At 35.1% G+C, this 19,211-nt stretch overlaps 1 protein-coding gene across 5 annotated transcripts in view; it reads left to right on the forward strand.

The window, feature by feature from the left end:
- The window catches only part of NRIP1 (nuclear receptor interacting protein 1), a 114,847-nt gene that overhangs the window by 25,453 nt on the left and 70,183 nt on the right, over positions 1-19,211 (forward strand). For 4 of the 5 annotated variants that reach the window (XR_009701333.1, XR_009701334.1, XM_061194024.1 and 1 more), the window contains one exon: positions 18,026-18,149. The exons of the other annotated variant lie outside the window; for it this stretch is intronic. The gene's annotated coding sequence lies outside the window, so the exon portion shown is untranslated. The remainder of the gene's footprint in view (positions 1-18,025; positions 18,150-19,211) is intronic. 5 annotated transcript variants of the gene reach the window in all.

Consider the following 19,211-nt stretch of genomic DNA (forward strand, 5'->3'; position numbering starts at 1 on the left):
GGCATCTTTTCACAGATTTCCATAAATTTCTTAAAGGTGACCCCATCCCTGTCAGTTCTATTTCCTAGGAGTATTTAAAACTAAATAGCTTACCTGGCTAGTGCAGGTTTTAAACAGGACTGAATTTGCGAAAAACTTTTTATTTGATTGGGGATAAGTTCTGGTGCTAAGAACAGTATTTTGGAATAGAAGAAGTTGCTGTCTTTCAGAGATTTTTTTCCCCTCAAAAACAAAATCTGAATGTCATGCATACCTGGATGATAGCTGTAAATTAGCTTAAAGAAAGAGGTAGGTTGAGGTTCAGGGGGAGATGAGTTTCATAAAACCAGCATCTTAAACCATGAATGCTGTCATCACACATAAAATAGGCCCTGAAAATGTGGGCCTGTTATGGTCTTCTGTATTTAAATGCTCAGATATTGGTGACACAAAGTGGTAACAGAAACTGAATTTGTAAGGAGGAGGCAATGATTGTGGTTTCTGAGTCTTCCTTACTCATAACAAAATACGATGCGCAGTTTGGATAACATTCTTTTGACCACTAAAGAGGCTTGGGAAGTTAACCTTATAGGCCGCCTGGATGCTTTTAGGCAGTCAGTATAAAGAACCCTTACTTTGTTAGCTAGGGTATAAAGTTTAGAAAATATTAAGCCTTTTTTTTTTTTTTTTTAAGGCTTGGTTTTACTTTATATTACAGACAAAAATTCTGAAAGAAAGTCTGTGTTTATTCTAATAGAAATAGATATAACCTGACAGTGAAAATTATTAAAGTTACACTGACAAGTGTATTAAAAATATGTGCATGGAGTTTTTGTATTAATACTGAGTTCATGCTAAGCTGCCATTTTCACGGTAATTTCAGGAAATAAGAAATGGATAACATTTTCATTTTATTTAAGTACTCCCATGAGTTTCTGTTAAGGGTGAAAACGTCATGACAGTATTTGTTACAAAGTCACATCCAATTTAAACCTAGTCTGGTGACCACAGAATACCATTATTTTAGCTTAAGTCTTCTACAAAATAATGTAACGTCTTTTCCTCTTGGTTACTTTAATGTGAAATGAAGATTATCATGCTTTTTTTTTTCCCACCAAAATTGTCTGAAATAAATCTATGTGAACTATTTAAAACATTCAAGTTTCAGCATTTAGATTTTTATTCTGATAGGCTTATCACATGATCACTAGTCACTAGCTTATAAGCTTGTATTTTAAAAGAAAACATTTATTAGGGATAGGATTGCCATTTTCTCCTGAGAGAAGGCAGAAGTAGTTGTTTTCTTTCTTTCTTTTATTAAAAAAAATAATTAACCCAAGGGATATATTTCTCTTTTACCTCTTACGCAGACACTTAAAGAGCTGCCACCATCATGGCCACAGTTCAATATGTGATGAGGAAAATGCTGGTCTTAGAATCGTAAGATTTATATTTGAGCCATAGCTCTCCATGGGGACTGCTAGCAAATTGCTTAACCTGAGCCTCAGTTTCCTGATCTGTAAAACGAGGATACAACCTACATCACAGGAATAGTCCACAAAGTAAATGAGGAAATGAAGTTCGTTGTCACCAATGTAACGTTCTAGAAAGATAACATGTTATTGACAATGTTGTTAATTCTATATTTTTCGAAAGAAATAAGTTTTTGGATGACCACTGTTTACTCAATAGCACACCCTTCTAAATTAGGATCTTTTCTTACACACATTTTGCATTTTTCTTTCTTTGTTTCTCCTCCACTTTAAGAGTTTTCATAAACTCTGGTCTATACTTTTGAACGCCTTTCAAATTTGAACCAGTTAACATCTGCCACCTACTGACCCAGTTCTCTCCACTTCCTCTAATCTTGCCCTCCACATACACAGTTGCTTGTTTTTGCTGGGTGATTAAACTGGCCATCACTTGATTTTAAAAGATCTAGATTAATACAGGGTTAGAAACAGCAGCTTCTGAATGCATCTGAGCTATAAAGCAAGGTGCGTAACAGCCAGTAGTGATTTCCCCCCCCCGCCCCCGAGAACAATTAGTAAAACCCCACATGGACTTGCTTTTTCTTTCATTGTATAGCATTTATAGATTTTAAAAGTGATTTCTGCTCACATATACAGATTAAAAACATTTTTTCAGTACGTATGAGTTTGTGAAATGACTCACCCCACATGTAAGTACTTCAAAATGCATGCCCTTAACTACTATTTGAATTTTTATAGATTTGTACTTTTGCTGACTGCAAGAAAATAAAAGACCTAGCGCCAGTTCTTACTGGGTCAAGATTTATTTTAAAGTACCAACATTTCCTCAGCTTTTTGATACTTAAAAAGTCATACAGATTTTCCTGCAAAAAGGTTTAACAGGCTTTATTCCAGGAAGGAAAATTCAGGATGCTTATGCTGTGGTGGTAACAAAAACAGTGTACAGTTGACCCTTGAACAAGACAAGAGTTGGGTCACCAGCCCCCCACCCTGTGCATTTGAGAATTTGCATATTACTTTTGACTCCCCCAAAACTTAACTACTAATAGCCTACAGTTGACCATAAGCCTTACCGATAAAATAGTCAATTAACACGTATTTTGTACGTTAAATGCATTATGTACTGTACTCTTACAATAAAGTAAGCTAGGGAAAAGAAAATGTTATTAAGAAAATCATAAGGAAGAGAAAATGCGTAGTACTGTGCTGTGTTCATCCATATGCTAAGTTTACATCATCTGTTAAGATGAATTGTCTGTCAGTACCTACATCAATATTGTCTTATATGATGTAAAACGCTGTAGGTGTTGTATGCTTTATTAACATCAGACATCAAACATGAAAAGATCACGTGAAAATTTCATATTTATTTACAGATATAACAATTCATGCGTTGATAACGAAGAAGAACAGTATGATCGCTTTATGGTAGCCTAGTGTAATCAATACAGTTGTTTCACGGCAGCCCAGCCTATACACTAATGAATGAATCCTTATAAAATTTTTATGGCATACCGTATTACACTCATGTTCGGGGAGCATACTGTACAGTTATGTAATTCTTTGAAGGCAAAGTTATAAAACAAAATTAACACATTATTAATTTTATGTTAAATATCACTCACCTTATGCCTATGTAAGGATAGACTAGTATCTACATACATTTTATGCATTCATGACATACCTTTTTCTTAATTTTTTGATATTTCTAGTCTAGGTGGTTTGTCTGAAGCTGTTTCAAATTGTCACAAATCTCAAAAAAATTTCCAATATATTTATTGAAAAAAATCCACATGTAAGTGGACCCATGTAGTTCCAAACAAGGGTCAACCGTTTTTGGTGAATTTGTTAATAGAAATTGCCAGAAACTAGTCTACCCTAGAAATGTATTTTTATTTAAAGAGGCTAGTGGGGGCCGTAAGGACTAGTATATATATTTGTGTCTTCAGCGTAGCTCTAGGTGCAGAAAATTTGACTGGTGATCTAAAAATAGACTATTAGTTTTTCATGAAATGATCAGGAGACAAGTTGACCAAGGCAACTGGTTTGCCACGGTGGAGCCTTTATTGGGCAGTGGTCTGTGGAATGCATTGTAGAGGCACACTGACCTGAATCGGAATCATGGTGTACTCCTTACCTGCTGTATGACTTTGGGCAACCCACTCCACTGTTCTGAGCCTTAGTTTCTTCATCCGTAAAGTTACATAATATCTATTTTATAGGTAACAATTAAAGGAGATAATACATGACTTAACACTGTTGTCAATAACTGGTATTATTTGCCATCTAGTTAATAAAAGTTAATCATAATAGCTGGGAATTAACCCTCCAAATAGTTGTTTTAAAAACTTGCATTCCATGTTGAGAGTCATTAAAATATAGAAATATATTTGTGGCTTTTAAAAAGTCTTTAGAAAACCATATTCAGGTCAAAGCAGTATTTACAGGTAAGTGGATTGAATTTGACAAGGATTGAGACACTGTGGTGCGTGTGTGATGGTTTTGAACAAGTGTGAATCCTAACTCTGCCACTTACTTAGTGACCGTTGGCTTTGGGCTAGTAATCTTGCCTCCTAAGGCTCAGCATTCCCATCTGTAAAATGGGGATAATTTTATAGGGTTGTTTTGAAAATTAAAGGAATTAAACCATAGAAAGCACAATGCAGTTCCTGGCACATGGTCTGTAGTAATTTTTACCTGTTCTTTTTAGTCCACAGATAGATAACTTTTGGACACAGCCTTGAGTACTTGTGGGAAATATAGTTCCTAATTTTTTTTGATTGAATGGTTAATGTTGGAATTTTGGGAGTAAATGCTTTTTTCTTTTTATTTGTATAACGTTTAGTTGACTTACATTCAAATAAAATACTACAATGCTCTGAATCTCTTGTAGCAAAAATGGCACCTAGTTTATGTTTTGTAAAAATAGATGTTTACACTGCATCTGCTACGGTCTGAATGTGTGTCCCCCGCAAAATTCATATGTTGGAATACTAACAGCGCTCCCACCCACTCGCCCAAGGTGATGGTTTTAGGAGGTGGGGCCTTTGGGAGGTGATTAGGTCATGAAGGAAGAGCCCTCATGAACGGGATTAATGCTTATAAAAAGGCTCAAGAGAAATCCCTTTCCCCTTCTACCGTGTGAGGTATAGTGAGAAGGTGGCTGTCTGTGAACCAGGAAACAGGCTCTCCCCAGGCAATCCGCCCTCTGCTTGATATTGGACTTCGCAGCCTCCAAAACTGTAATAAATTTCTATTGTCTTATAATAGAATACCAGCCCATGGTATTCCATTATAGCACCCTGAATGGCCTACGACAGCATCCATTTTTGTGGTCACTCCATGGCTTTGTACTTTTAATCCAGTCTTTATTCGTGCGTCTGCTTTCCTTCCTGTTTCATTTCCTGTATGTGGAGTGACCCAAAGAAAAAACAAGGTAGAGCAGGAAGAGGCAAAGATTGTACCAGAGGTCAATAATAGTCAACCCTAGGATGATCAGATGTACTTTCTGCATTAAAGTCCTCAGTTAAGTTGATTCATGACTACTTTTTGAAGTTTCACCAACACAATAATTTGTATTGCTTTTGTTTACTGTTGTAAAATATGGTGAGAAGATTTTAAAGGAAATCTCTGCTTTTCTCAACAGCTTTCAATAATTTTATTTAGAGCTGTAATTCATCCAATAATTTTTCAAAATGACAGCTAATAAAAGATTGCTAATTATATAATTACCATATATTATAGGTATAATATTTAGGATAGAGTTAAGTGTATTCTATATAAAGTTAATTTTTTATATCCTCTATTTTGGGCCCAGTATGTCTAGAGTAAGTTATTCAGTGGTATAGGGATTTTACCTTACAGGAATTTTCAGTTTATAAGACTTTTATGAGGAGGCAGTATGGTTTGGTAGGTTGTTATACTGAGAACATGAAGAGTTATTAGTTTTGAATAGCTGGCTTTGTTAATGACTAATGGGTTGGCTTTGAGTTAAAAAGCAAAACCTGATGACTCTAAGCCCTTTGACTCAAACTGTAACTGACTCTCAACCCACCTTCTTTTCCAATCAGGGATGAAGGGGTGCATCTCAAATGAATGAAGGTGTCCCACAGCTGCCTTCCAGTGTGTGTTCACACACAAAGGAAACATAATTATTTTATTTAATTCATCATCTGATTTTATTTGGCCTTGGGACCTCCTCACCTCCCTTCTTACCACTTAATTTTCTCTCTCTCCTTCCCTTTCTTCCTTTCTTTGGGTGAGCACTAATAGTTCTGCAGAATCTGGCTAGGCATATAGTGGTTTAGAATATAATTTTATTATTTGAAGTATTTTAAAGCTCTATATTCGGAATGCCTTTGCTTTGGTTATATGTTTATTTTCAATTCTTAGTTAAGAACAAACGCACTGTTTATACAGTCATTCCTATGAGAAAATATGATTCACATTGAGAGATCTTGTTTATTGTCATATGACATGTTCTCTAGGCATGCAGTATAGAAAAGGGAGAAAACGTCCGACATCCATCTTCACTTTAGCTCAACTTAACGCATTTCGGGAAACTGAATATTTGAAAAATGTTTCTGTGTTGATTAAGATATAAGTAATAGAAGACCTTACTAAAAATAGCTTAAACAGTAAGTAGTATATTGTCTCACCCAACAGGAAGTTTAGATTACTGGTCATTAATTAATTGTCATAATAACGTTATCAAGGACCCACAAGGTATTTTCCATATTTCTTCTCTGCCATCTTGAGTGTTTTGACAATGTCACTCTTCATGGTTGCAAGATAGTTATTTTTCCATGCTACCTTTTTTTTTTAAAGTGGGGAGAAACATTTTTTAGTAAACTTCATTGGCCGTAATTGTATCATAGGCCTGTGCCTAAACCCCTTTTTGGCAGAGTAAACATTACTTGCCTTAAGCAGCTTGACCTAATCAATATTCACCTTCTAAGGGTAAGAGGGTGAGTGTTCTGCCAGCAAGTAAGAAAGGGGGAGCCTCTGAGGATAGAGCAGTGAACAGAAGGGGAAAAAACTGCTGTCCCCTTGGAGCTTACATTTTATTGGTGAGATAGACAAAAATATAAAGCAATTCAATTTCATGACCTCTTATTAACAAGTGCTAAATTAAAATTAGAGACGGGAACATGGGAGGTGTGGGATGGGCTGTGCGTGCAGTTTCAGACTATGTCCAGGGAAGTCTCACCCAGAAGATGCCTTGCGTAAAGGCTGAGTTGGCGTGGGAGCTGATGATGCAGCTCTCTGGGGAGAAGAATGTTCCAGTTAAACGCCCTGTGGCTGGAGTGGGGTGAATAAGGAAGGATCACAGGACGTGAGGTCAGAGGGGGAAGCCACTAGACAGTTTTGAGCAGAGGAGTGACCCAGTGTAACATTTTTACATAACCACTTTGGCCGTTGTGTTAAATGGACCAAAGGGGCATTAAAAACAGAAGCAAGGAAACCAGTTAGGAAGCTTTTGTAATAATCGAGGAGAAATGATGGTGACTAGGATGGGAGCAGTAAGAAGTAGTTGGATTCTGAATATTTCTAATGGAAAGCCCACAGAATGTGCTGAGGAATTGGATGTGAGCTGTGGGAAGAGGAGAGGCCTCTAGGATGGCAGCCAGGGTTTGAGGCCTGAACAGTTAGAAGAATGGAGTTGATATTATCTGAGATTAGGAAGAACAAGAACTCAGTTATTGACATATTAAATTTGACATGTCCAATAAACAATTATGTATATAAATATTTCTTGAAGACAGATCAATATATATTTTTTAAAAGGATGACTTTGGCCATTAATAACAGGAAAAGGCTTTAAAAATGTATACATATTCAAACAACAGCAATAAGGAGAGAATGCAAAAGGGGGAAATAAAGTGTTATGCTGGGGGAGGACTATTTTACGTTCCATTGAACAAATACAGGGAAACACTGGAACTAATTTTAAAATAGAGTATTCAAAGAAACATTTATACACTGAGCATTTACTTAGTGCCTACTATATTTTAGTTTCAAAAATTGCATATTAAATATATTTATCCCTTGAGTCAGTACCTCAGTTTTGAAGCCCCAAATCATGTTAAAAATACACATTAAAAAAAGAAATACACCACAAGGACCAATGAATGGTACGGATTTAGTGTATGTCTGTTTACTCTGAACGTGATGCAGTAAGTGATCCTTCTGAAGACGCGTGTTGTTAACTGCCCAGGTTATCCTCCCATACCCCAACTTCCTCAGTATTGTGCAGCCTATAGCTAATGCGCAGGCGTATTGTTCAGTAGTGGTCCAAGTCAGGAGAAAGATCAGTACAATCTATCTTAGGCGAGTTTATCCGTATGAATGGCTTTTCTTTTGAAGAGGAATTAGTCCAAGATGTCTTTTAACCAGTTTATTGCACTTACTTACATTTAACAAGGATGCCGCACATAGCTACGGTTTTCAATCTGCGTGCATCACATAAAATCCTGAGAAGCACCTTGTAAAGTACCTTTCATATTATAGGTGCTCAAGAAATATTTAGGTAGAAAATTTGATTTAGAACATTATCATTTCTCATTTATTTAAAAACTTAAAAAAATTATGGGACATGAAGTAGTCGGCATCGCTTGATAAAATGTGCCCTAGCTATAATGTGAGGTTGTTGAGAAAACGGAATTATAATTGTTTTGTCAGATAAAAGTACTGTGTAATAAATACAAGAAATTATTTATTGAGCAAAGAAATATTGCTCTTTAAAATGGATGAGGCTTTTCTCATCACACTTTGGGCCAATCATGGTGAATATATGACCTTTGGCCTATATGAGCAGTGAGGGAAAATGTGTACATTTAGAGGGGAAATCTGTTTGTTCAGAACATGAAGTGTACTGAATTACTTCAGTTTACCTATTTCTCGTGTTAAGTAATTTTTGCAAAATGACCATCTCTCATGAGAGAGTTCTGCAAATTTACAGTAATTAAGCAAGCATTTATGTTAGTTTTATTTGAGACCAAATTGATGGTAGATATGAATTAGCCTCATTCTTTGATTGACCAAGCTATAAGTTTTTAATCTACAAATTTACTTTCAAGTTCTTTGGGGTGTATTTCTTTATATTCTCCTTTGCTTTTGTTTTTTAAAAAAAGGAGAGTTTGCAAAATCTGTTGCCTAGCAGTTAGCATTTGTTCATGTGTGCAAGTGATTAAGATGCTTGCCTAAACAAGATTCTTGTCAAAGTAAAACTCTTATAGCAGCTTACTTTTTTATTATGTAAACATGAATGATATAAACAAGGAATATATTTAAATTATGAAGCACAATATCAAAGTGATCTCCTGAGAACCCACCAACCAGCATGGGATCAGAACTTTACTGATACAGTTGCATCTGTCAGCATGTGCCTCTCCTTGCCTATACCTTTACCCTTACTGCCCTCCCTGACCCCCAGCTACTCTTCAATTTTGTGTTAATCATTTACTTTCTTTTTATTCTCACATGGTTTCTTAAATAGTATGCTGTTTAATTTTACTTTTTTGTTAAGTTTTGTAAAATTGGTAGCATACTGTGTGTAGTCTTCTGAGACTTTTTTTTTCATTCATTGTGTTTCTTTGACATTTATTTATATTGTTGAACGTAATTGTAGTTCATTTATTTCACTGCTGAGTAATACTCCATTGTATGAATTTATTTACTGTCCTATTGGTGGACATCTGGGTTATTGTTGTTGGGTTTTTGTTTGCTTGTTTTATTCATTTTTGATGTATCTATTTTGATGTATCTATACATTGATACAGATGTGTCTGTGTGTGTGTATCAGCAATCATTTGTATGCGTACTGGTGTACATGTGCAAGACTTGAGGATAAATACCTAAGAGTAGAAGCATAGAGAATTTTCAACTGTATGAAATAATGCCAAATTGTTTTCTGAAGTCTTTGGACCAATTTACCTTCCACTAGCAATGTATCAGAACCTCCTGTTGAGCCAAATCATTGCCAAAACTCAGAATTGTCAGGCTTTTTAACTTCTCCTAATTTAGTGGCTGCAAAATAGCATCTTATTATGGTCTTAATTTGCTTTTCTCTGATTGCTGATGAAGTTGAACATCTTTTCATGTGATACTCAACATTGGTATTTTTCTTACACAAAATGCTTGTTCATGTCTTTTGTCCATTATGTACTTAAGATCGTGCATTAAATGCAGTTATTTTAAAAAATTTTAAATTTTAAAATAACACACTTACAGAGAAGTTGCAAGTACAGTAAAGATACATTTTTTCCCCTGAAGATTTGACTTGATGCTCCATCACCCCTAAATAAATGAGTGTATATGTCCTACAAACAAGAACATTTTCCTAAAAACCACAATAAAAACCATTAAAATCAGGAAATTAACGCTGATGCATTACTACCATCTAATCCTCAGGTCTCATTCACTTTTCAAAAGTCGTCCCAATAATGTCCTTTATAGTAAAAGGTTCCAATTTAGAATCACGCCTTGCATTTTACTTGTCACATCTCTTTAGTCTTTTTTTCAATCTGAAACCATTCTTCAGCCTTTGTTTGACTTTCAAGACCTTGGCACTTTTGAAGACTATGTAGGCCAGTTATTTCATAGAATGTCTCTTCCTTTAGGTTTGTCTGCTGTTGCCTTATGATTAGATGTAGGTTATGAATATTTGGCAGGAATATCACAGATGTTACACTGTGTCTTGTCTTCTCATCTTGTAAGGTGGCACCTGGTTTCATTTTGACCTGTTACTGTTGAAGTTCACTTGGATTACTTGATTCAGAGGATGTTGGCCAGGTTTCTCTACTGTGAAATTACTCATTTTTCCTCTGTAATTATTTTGTGTGAAGGTGCTTTGAAACTGTAAATATCCCCTTCCTGGTCAGACTCTCATTTAATTAATTAATTTATTTGTATCGCTGTGAGTACATGCTTCTGCGTGTTATTCGATGAGCTATAATGCATTACTATTGCTACTTATTTTGCTGCTTGCTCATCTTACCCTGAGTTAGCCGGTGGGATCCCCTTCAAGTTGGCTTCTGTGTCCTTTTGACGTGTCATCCCTCGACCATATCGCTACCTCCAATTTCATTCCCATATTATAGAGTTAAACCACATTTTTTCCCTTTTTTTGTACCTCCTCTCTAACAGTGGGAAACTTGCCTATTGTTATCCTAAATTTACTTACTTATTTGATCAGTCTCCCTGTCTGTGGTCGATCTGCCGTTTCCGTTGACCCTCCACCACCCCACAGTTCTATTTGAGCTTCAAAGCCACTTATGTGGAAGCCCTCCTCACCCCACTTGTATTCCTACATTGCACAGCATGGCGCATCGTGCATCTTTTTATGGGCACCCTGGTCAGGCGTTGACACCCATCGTTGGACCACTGCCGTGCAGGGTTCTGCCCACCCTAAACCACCCTTCCACATTGTCCCCTCCCTCCACCACGGACACCTGCCTCATCCTGCTTGGGCTCTGACTCCCCTTATTAGGGATGCCCCTTTGCATTTTTAATTAAAATGTTATACCACACACACACACACACACACACACACACACACACACACACACACACACACATACACATACACACACATACATATTCTGGATACCAAAATCTTTCTTGGCAACGTGCTTTGTGGTATTGTAGTTTATCTTTTCTCTTTTCTTTGTTGTATTTGTTGATGAATGGAAGTTTTTAAGTATGATGCAGTTGAAGTTATTAATCATATGCTTTATAGTTAACCCTTTCTATGTCCTAAGAAAACCTTCGCTACGCTGAGTTCATAAAGATATCTCTTATATTTTGTTTTAAAAATGTTAGAGACTTGATTTCTCTCCTTAAAACTTGAATTCCTCTGGAATTTATTTTTTATATATTATATAGTAGAGATCCAATTCCTTTTTCTCCCCCCTCATGAATAACCAGTTGTTTCACTACTATTGAATGATTCCTCCTTACTTCAGTGGTCTGCAATGCAACTTTTATTAAATATCATTTTCCTTATGTGTGAAGGTCTGTTTCTTCTCCAGTGGTCAGTTTGTCTCTTTTCCAGGAGCACACTAACTTAATGGGTAAAGTTTTAAAATAAGTCTCCACATAGGTAGAGCACATTCTCTACAGTATGCTTTTTCTTGTTGGATGGCTTGTCTCTTATGGGCTTTTGCTGTCCCATTGTAAATTTGAGAATCATCTTATAAAACCTTTGGATTTCGATTGACATTGCATTCAATGTATTGGTTCAGTTTGAGGAGAGTTATCACGTTATAGTATTAGTCTTTCTGTCAGGAACATGGTATGTCATCCCATTTATTTAGGTTGTGTTTAATAATGTCTTCCAATATTTTCTCCACATAGAATTTGCAATATTTACAAGTTACTTCTGTTCTTTAGATACATTTTCTTGTTGGATATTTTTTAAATGTTATTTTCTGTTTGTTACTGGTGTGTAAAAACACAGTTGATTTTTTTATGTGATTTATATTTAGTTACAATTAGTTGAATACTAAAACCTGTTCAGATTAAATGTCAGACATGCTCAAAAGCAAGTAAGTCAGATTAGGAGTCCAGGTTTCTACTCTGAAATTACTTTTGATGTTTTAATAATTACTAGCTAATCATCTTGGTTTTTTTACAGCTTTATTGAGATAATTTACATACCATAAAATTTACCCATTTAAAGTGTTCTTTATAGCCACACGGGTGTGCAGCCAACACCACCATTGAATTTTTGAACATTTTCATGAACCTAAAAGGCACCCCATACCCACTGGCAGTCACTCCTATCCTCCTCCATCTTCAGCCCTAGGTGATTACTAATCTACTTCCTGTCTCTGAATTTGCCCATTCTGGATATTTCACATAGATGGAATCATATAATACATGTTTTTTTGTGACTGGCTTCTTTCACTAAGCATAATAATTTGCAAGATTCATCTATATTGTAGCATATATCAGTAGTTCATTCCTTTTTATGGCTGAATAATATTCCATTGTATTGAATATTATCACATTTTGTTATTCATTGGTTGATAGACACATAGGTTGCGTCTAATTTCTGGCTGTTTTGAATAATGTTGTTATAAGCATGCATATATAGGTTTCTGTGTGGACATAAGTTTTCCCTTCTGTTTATACCTAGGAGTAAGAATTCTGGGTTATATAGTAACTCTATGTTTAACTCTTGAAGGAGCTGCCAAACTGTTTTCCAAAGAGGCTATGCTATTTTATTTTATGTCTCATCAGCAATGTGTGAAGGTTTCAGTTTCTCCCTATCCTCCCTAACCTTTGAATTATTCAGTCTTTTAAAAAAATATGTATCTATTCTAGTGGGTGTATAATGAAATCTCGTAGTTTTATTTGCATTTCTCTAATAGGTCATGATGATGAGCATCTTTCTGTGTATTTACTAAACATTCATGTATCTTTGGTGAAGTCTTCAAATCTTTAGCCTGTTTTTTAAAATTGATTTATTGTCTTATTCTTGAGGGCTAAGGCTTTTAATATGCTGGATACCATTTCTTTATCATGTATACATGATAAAGAATATATATAGAAAATATTTGCAAATATTTTCTCCCATTATGGGGCTTGTCTTTTATCTAAATTGTGTCTTTTGGAGAATTTGATGAAGTCCATTTTTTTAATGGATTGAGCTTTTATTGTCATATTTAGGAAATCTTTCCCTGACCTAAGGTCACGAGATTTTTTTTTTCCCTTATGCTTTCTTGTAGAAGTTTTGTAGTTTTAGTTCTTACAGTTTGAGCTATGATCTATTTTGGGTTACTATTTTTGTATGTTGTGAGGTAAATGTTTATACTTATTTATCAATTTATTTTTACATGTGAATATCCAGCTGTTCCTGCCATTTATTAAAAAGACTTTTTTCCCCATTGAATTGCCATAGCACATTTGTTGAAAATCAAATGACCATGAATGTGAGAATTTATTCTGGGCTATCTATTCTGTTTCATTATCCAAATGTCTATCTCTATGCCAGTATCACACTGTGTTGGTTATTAGAGCTTTATGTAAGTCTTGAAATTAGGTAAAGTCCTTCAGCTTTAATCTGCCTTTTCAATATCGTTTGGATATTTTAGGTTCTTTAGATGATCATATATATTTTAGGATCAATTTCTACAAAAAACAGCATGATGGGATTTTGATAGATCAGTTTGGGGAGAATTGCCATCTTAACAATACTGAGTCTTCCAATCCATGAACGTGGAATGGATCTTTGTTTATTAAGACCTTTAATGTCTCTTAACAGTGTTTTGGATTTTAAGTGTATGGCTTTTGCATTTTTAAATTAAATTTATTCGTAAGTCTTTTATTTTTTGCTACTATTGTGAGGGGAATTTTTAAAATTTCATTTTTAGATTGTTTGTTGCTAGCATATAAAAATGCAATTAATTTTTATACATGGATCTTGTATCCTACAATCTTTCAAAACTTTCTTAATTTTAATAGCTTTTTTGTTTGTTTGTTTTGTTTGCTTCCTTAGGATAATCTACGTACAGGATCATGTTGCCTGCAAATAAAGAGTTTTTTATCTTTTTTTTTTCCAATCTGTATGTCTTTATGTTTCTTGCCTGATTGCACTGAGTAGAATCTCTGGTACAGTGTTGAATAGTAGTGGCTAGAGCCGGTCATCCTTGCCTTTTCCCTAGTGTTAGAGGGGGAAAGCATTCAGTCTTTCACCAGTAAGTATGGTATCAGTTTTAGGCATGTGTACCAGAAAGGAAAGGTTATTTCACTTTGAAACAATCAACTAATGTAATATACCTTATCAAAAGAATGTAGGACAAAACTGCATGATTATCTCAATAGACACAGACAAAAAAGAAATGAAGGAAACAGAAAACAAAATAATGAGTTTAAACAAAATAAGAGAGAGAGAGAGAGAAGAAGCTACTTTGTATAAAATGGTGAGGAAAAGCTCCTGTGAGGAGATGACAAAAAGCTGGTGTCTAAAAAACGTGGAGGCCTTTAGTCACACAAAGAATAAAGTGAAGAGTAAGTAGTTCAGCACTAGGGATTGCACTTGTCCTGTTCACTTTGTAATTCCAATACCTAGCACAGTGCCTTGCCCCTACAATTTGTTCTAATATCAAATATATAGTTTAGTATCTTGCTTTCTTGGCAGTCATATTCTGATCATTGTATCATGTCATTAAATATTCTTTGGAAACATATCTTTTAATGATTACATAATACTCCACAATATAATTGTAAGAAAGTTATTTGAATGTTTTATTATTCATAGACATGCTTCCTTCCTACATGATTTACAACACATCTGGCATATTTCATTGATTTGGATTTAAGGCTGATTTTTCCATTTACTAATAATCTATGATAGTGGTTTATTTTATATTATCTTTTGCTAATTTTTATTTAAGTATTCTTCTAATTTATCCTTCCTGTGGTCATATCTTTAGCTCAAAAGGGTTATAATAATGCTTTAATAGAGACCAACCATTAAAACAATTCTAGAATGTGGCAAAGTATCAGACATAAACTGTGGGCACTGAATATTTTTCCCTCTCTACATGGAAAAATGTAGACTCGTGAACTTTATGTACTATTACCAGGTGTTTTGCACTACCCAAATTGAGACTATGGTAAGTGAGTAGTACTAGAAGAAAGTCAGGAATTACGTTCCAGAGAACTGCCAAGGCCCCATCTTGTTTTCAAGTAAAATATACCAGAGTGTGAATTCCACTTTAAGTTCTTACTAGTTTTGTGATTTGGGGTAACTTAAACTCAGTTTCCTCATCTATAAAATGAGGCTTATAATCGTCATCTCATAGGGTTGTATATAAAGGGTTTAGTGCAGTGTCTGTTAATAGTAACTGCCCAGTATATGAGAGCGGTCATTACCTTTTGTTTAGGTTTCTCACAGTCCCGGGAGTGCTGGTAAGAGTGGTAGCAGGAAGGGTTCCTTATGCTTCAAGGCCTTGTCAGCAGATACCAGCCAGCTCCTCTGAAGACATTTACTTTTACTCTTGTCAGGAATTGGTCGTTTTCTTTGGTGAATATGCCTGTTTAGAGACTATTTCTTGTCTGCTCATGTGCCAAAAAAGATAACGACCCAAAAGGTGGTATTTTTTTTTTTTTAATTACATTTTACAACTTCTTTTTTTTTTTTTAATTAATTAATTTATTTATTTATTTTTGGCTGTGTTGGGTCTTCGTTTCTGTGCTAGGGCTTTCTCTAGTTGTGGCGAGCGGGGGCCACTCTTCATCGTGGTGCGCGGGCCTCTCACTATTGCGGCCTCTCTAGTTGCAGAGCACAGGCTCCAGACGCGCAGGCTCAGTAGTTGTGGCTCACGGGCCTAGTTGCTCCGCGGCATGTGGGATCTTCCCAGACCAGGGCTCGAACCCGTGTGCCCTGCGCTGGCAGGCAGATTCTCAACCACTGCGCCACCAGGGAAGCCCCAAAAGGTGGTATTTTAAAGTAAATTAAGTAAGACCTTTTGACATCAACTTGTAGGTTACTCCTCCCAGCATCCATAAATATAGTTATGGTTACTTTCTTTTCCAACTTGAAAACAAAAGGTAATACATGTTTTTTTCAAGAAGGAAAGAAATGTGACTAAAAATTGAACAATTATAACATTGACAAGGGGCAAGATGGGATTGTCTTGGGTATAGCTTCTGAGGTTGGGGACTGGGAATTTAGGACATTTCCAAGGCCCCTGGCACATTCTAATAGAAATACTAAATTGATTGTAAATATGGTTATTTTTAAGTTCACGGGTAAAGTACTGCCTTGTATTTATAGATTATCAGAAGTGATTTTTCCCTACTCTCTCAGAATTCCTATCAGAATTTATAGTCAGGGCTCAGTTTGAGTCCAGGGTCTATAATTTGGGGCATGACACTTAATCAGTCCTACACACTGTTTGTTTCTCCTCCATAAAATGGGGTAATGCCTTCTCTGCTTGTTTCACTGAGTTATGAAGATTCAGTGAGGTCATGTCCAGGAACGTGCTTTGTAACTGGTAAAGCATGTAGCTTACTAATTGTGACTCCATTTCATCCTGTCAGACCTGCCCTTTTCTCACTATTGTTTGGTAGGTCGCTGGTGAGGGTGACATGATAACCCAGAAATCTGTAATGTGTAACTACATCCTAGGAGTGTTTGTTTTATACATATACTAGGGAGTGGACAGTGGTAGGCTGTTGCTATTTTCATCCTTTAATTTGTTTTATTTATTACAAAAGTAATACACATTTATTGTAAAGAAACTAGAAAATATAAATCAGGAAAAAGGAAAAGAAAAAATCAGTTCTGCAAAAATAATTACTATATCTATTTTTGTGTAATCTTAAAACAAAAATTCAGTTATTCTGAACATAATGTTGATTCCTGTTTTTATCACTTAATATATAATATAGTATATTATTCCATGAAACTTAATTACCTTATATAACATTTTAATGGCTATGTAGTACATAATGGTATGCTTATAGCTAGATATTTGTACATATCCTCTATTTTTTTTTTTTTTCCAATTAGGATAAATCCTATACTTGGAATTGCTACATCAAGGGGTATACAACATTTTAAGAAATATGATTTCTTTTCGCTTCATTGAGATGTAATTGACATATAATAAACTGCACATATTTAAGGCATACAGCTTGCTAACTTTTGACATGTGTGTACGCCCATGAAATCAGCACCACAATTAAGATAATACTCTTTTGTAATCCCTTCTTCTTGTACCTTTCCACCCTGCTATCCCCAGGCAACCACTGATCTGTTTACTCTCCCTGTAGATTAATTTGCATTTATTACATTTTTATGCAAATGGAGTCACACTATGTATTCCTTTTTGTCTGGGTTCTTGCACTCAGCATAATTGTTTTGAAATTCATCCATGTTGTTGTTTATATCAATAGTATATCCTTTTTTGTTGCTGAATAGTAAATATTCCATTGTATGGATATACCATAATTCATTCACCTGTTGATGGGCATTTGAGTTGTTTCCAGTTTTTGGCTATTAAAAATAAAACTGCTTTGGACATTGATATACAAGTCTTTCTATGGACATAAAACATTTGATATTTATTACCAAATTTTGTGCTGGGAAGGTTACATAGGTAGTATTTTGAAACAGACAAAGCTTAATATGAAAGAAACTAGCTATTTTTTTTCTTCCTTTTTAAAAAAATTTTGGAAATATATCCTTGGGAGGATTTAGAATTTTTACATGTAACTTAATTGAATTAGTTTGATAGAAATTTGAAATTAACAAAGGTTAATAAGTGCATCCTAGCAACTATAAACCTTTTTCACAGTTTGTTTTCTTGAAGCATCTACTTTTATTAAGTAAATGTATTATCTAGAAACCAAACACCTTCTGCTTTCCTTTAGTGATCAATTTATATTTCATAAACAGTCCATATTTCTCTGTCAAATGACTCTTTCTGTGTTGAACTTGAACAAGAAAAGATACTGAGAAAAGTTTACAGAACTTCACAAAAGATATTCCAGAATCTGGTTTGGAATTGATGCCAAACTATCTTTTTCCTCTTCTTAAGATACACACTAGATTGAAGGAGGAGTGGGGAATCTGAAGACTCCAAATGGCATCAGAGCTACTTTTCAACAGCCTTCTCAGTTTCCTTTCTCAGAAAGCAGAGACTCAATCCTTGGAGACAGACGGTGAGAATATTTTTCCTGAGTTCTTAAGGCTTAATCATCGTGACTTTAATATATTTCAGACAGTCCTTTCTTAGTTACCAATTAGCTTATAATCACCAGATTTGTATTTTGTGCTTTATCTGTGCAAATTACTTCCTTAGGCAGTGTTTTTTGTTTGTTTGTTTGTTTTTTTAAGTGAATAGGATACAATCTCATAGCTAAGGAACTTACAGGGAAAGAATAAATATAGATAGGTAAATAAAATCAAACAGTAGAAAGAGGTTAAATGCCATAAGAAAAACACAAGCAATATTCTTGAGAATTCACGGGTGTAGATTACTTCTGGAGAGAGGGATTGAGATGTTTGAAAGAATAGTATGTATGTTGATGATGCTTAATTTGTTTTTACCAAAAACAAGGGAAAATGGATAGTTAATAGAAAACCGAAAATAGCAATCTGATTTCAGATAAAAAAAGTTAATTATTGTTTGGAGGAAAAATAGAAGTATATTTGGTTATTGTGGGCTTATTATAGTATAAGTCAGTGATTACTTTTTGAATTATATAAAATGGTTACCTCTTATAAGGCAAATGATACTATATCAGCATTTCTGAGAAATGATTTAAAAATCTGATTAAATTGTCATAAGTAGGTGGGCAGTGCAACAGAAAGAGATGAGTGAGTGGCTAATTCTACTTGGATTAACTTGCTTGTTTTCTAGTATAGCTACAGCCTAAATGAATTTGTCATGTCTTAAGCTCTTGGACCTTATGCTGCTTATGCACGGGCAGAAGAACTACAAGTAAACTGGGAAAAGGCACGGTGATTGATTATTGCGCTCGTAATTAGTTGTTTGGAAGAGAGATAATTGATTATTGCGCTCGTAATTAGTTGTTTGGAAGAGAGATAGCAGATAGACTATCCTAAATTCATGGTGTTTTAATGGGCCATGATGTTTCAAACGGGGGATGGCAACTTTGAACCAGATTTGTCCTCTACCTGTAAGCATAATATGGTTGGCACAGTGATAATACTAACTCCTTTTCCTTCACTGTTCTGATTATGTTCAGAAAATCTAGTGA

Source organism: Eubalaena glacialis, chromosome 6 (assembly GCF_028564815.1).
Source record: "Eubalaena glacialis isolate mEubGla1 chromosome 6, mEubGla1.1.hap2.+ XY, whole genome shotgun sequence".
Classification (NCBI taxonomy): domain Eukaryota; kingdom Metazoa; phylum Chordata; class Mammalia; order Artiodactyla; family Balaenidae; genus Eubalaena; species Eubalaena glacialis.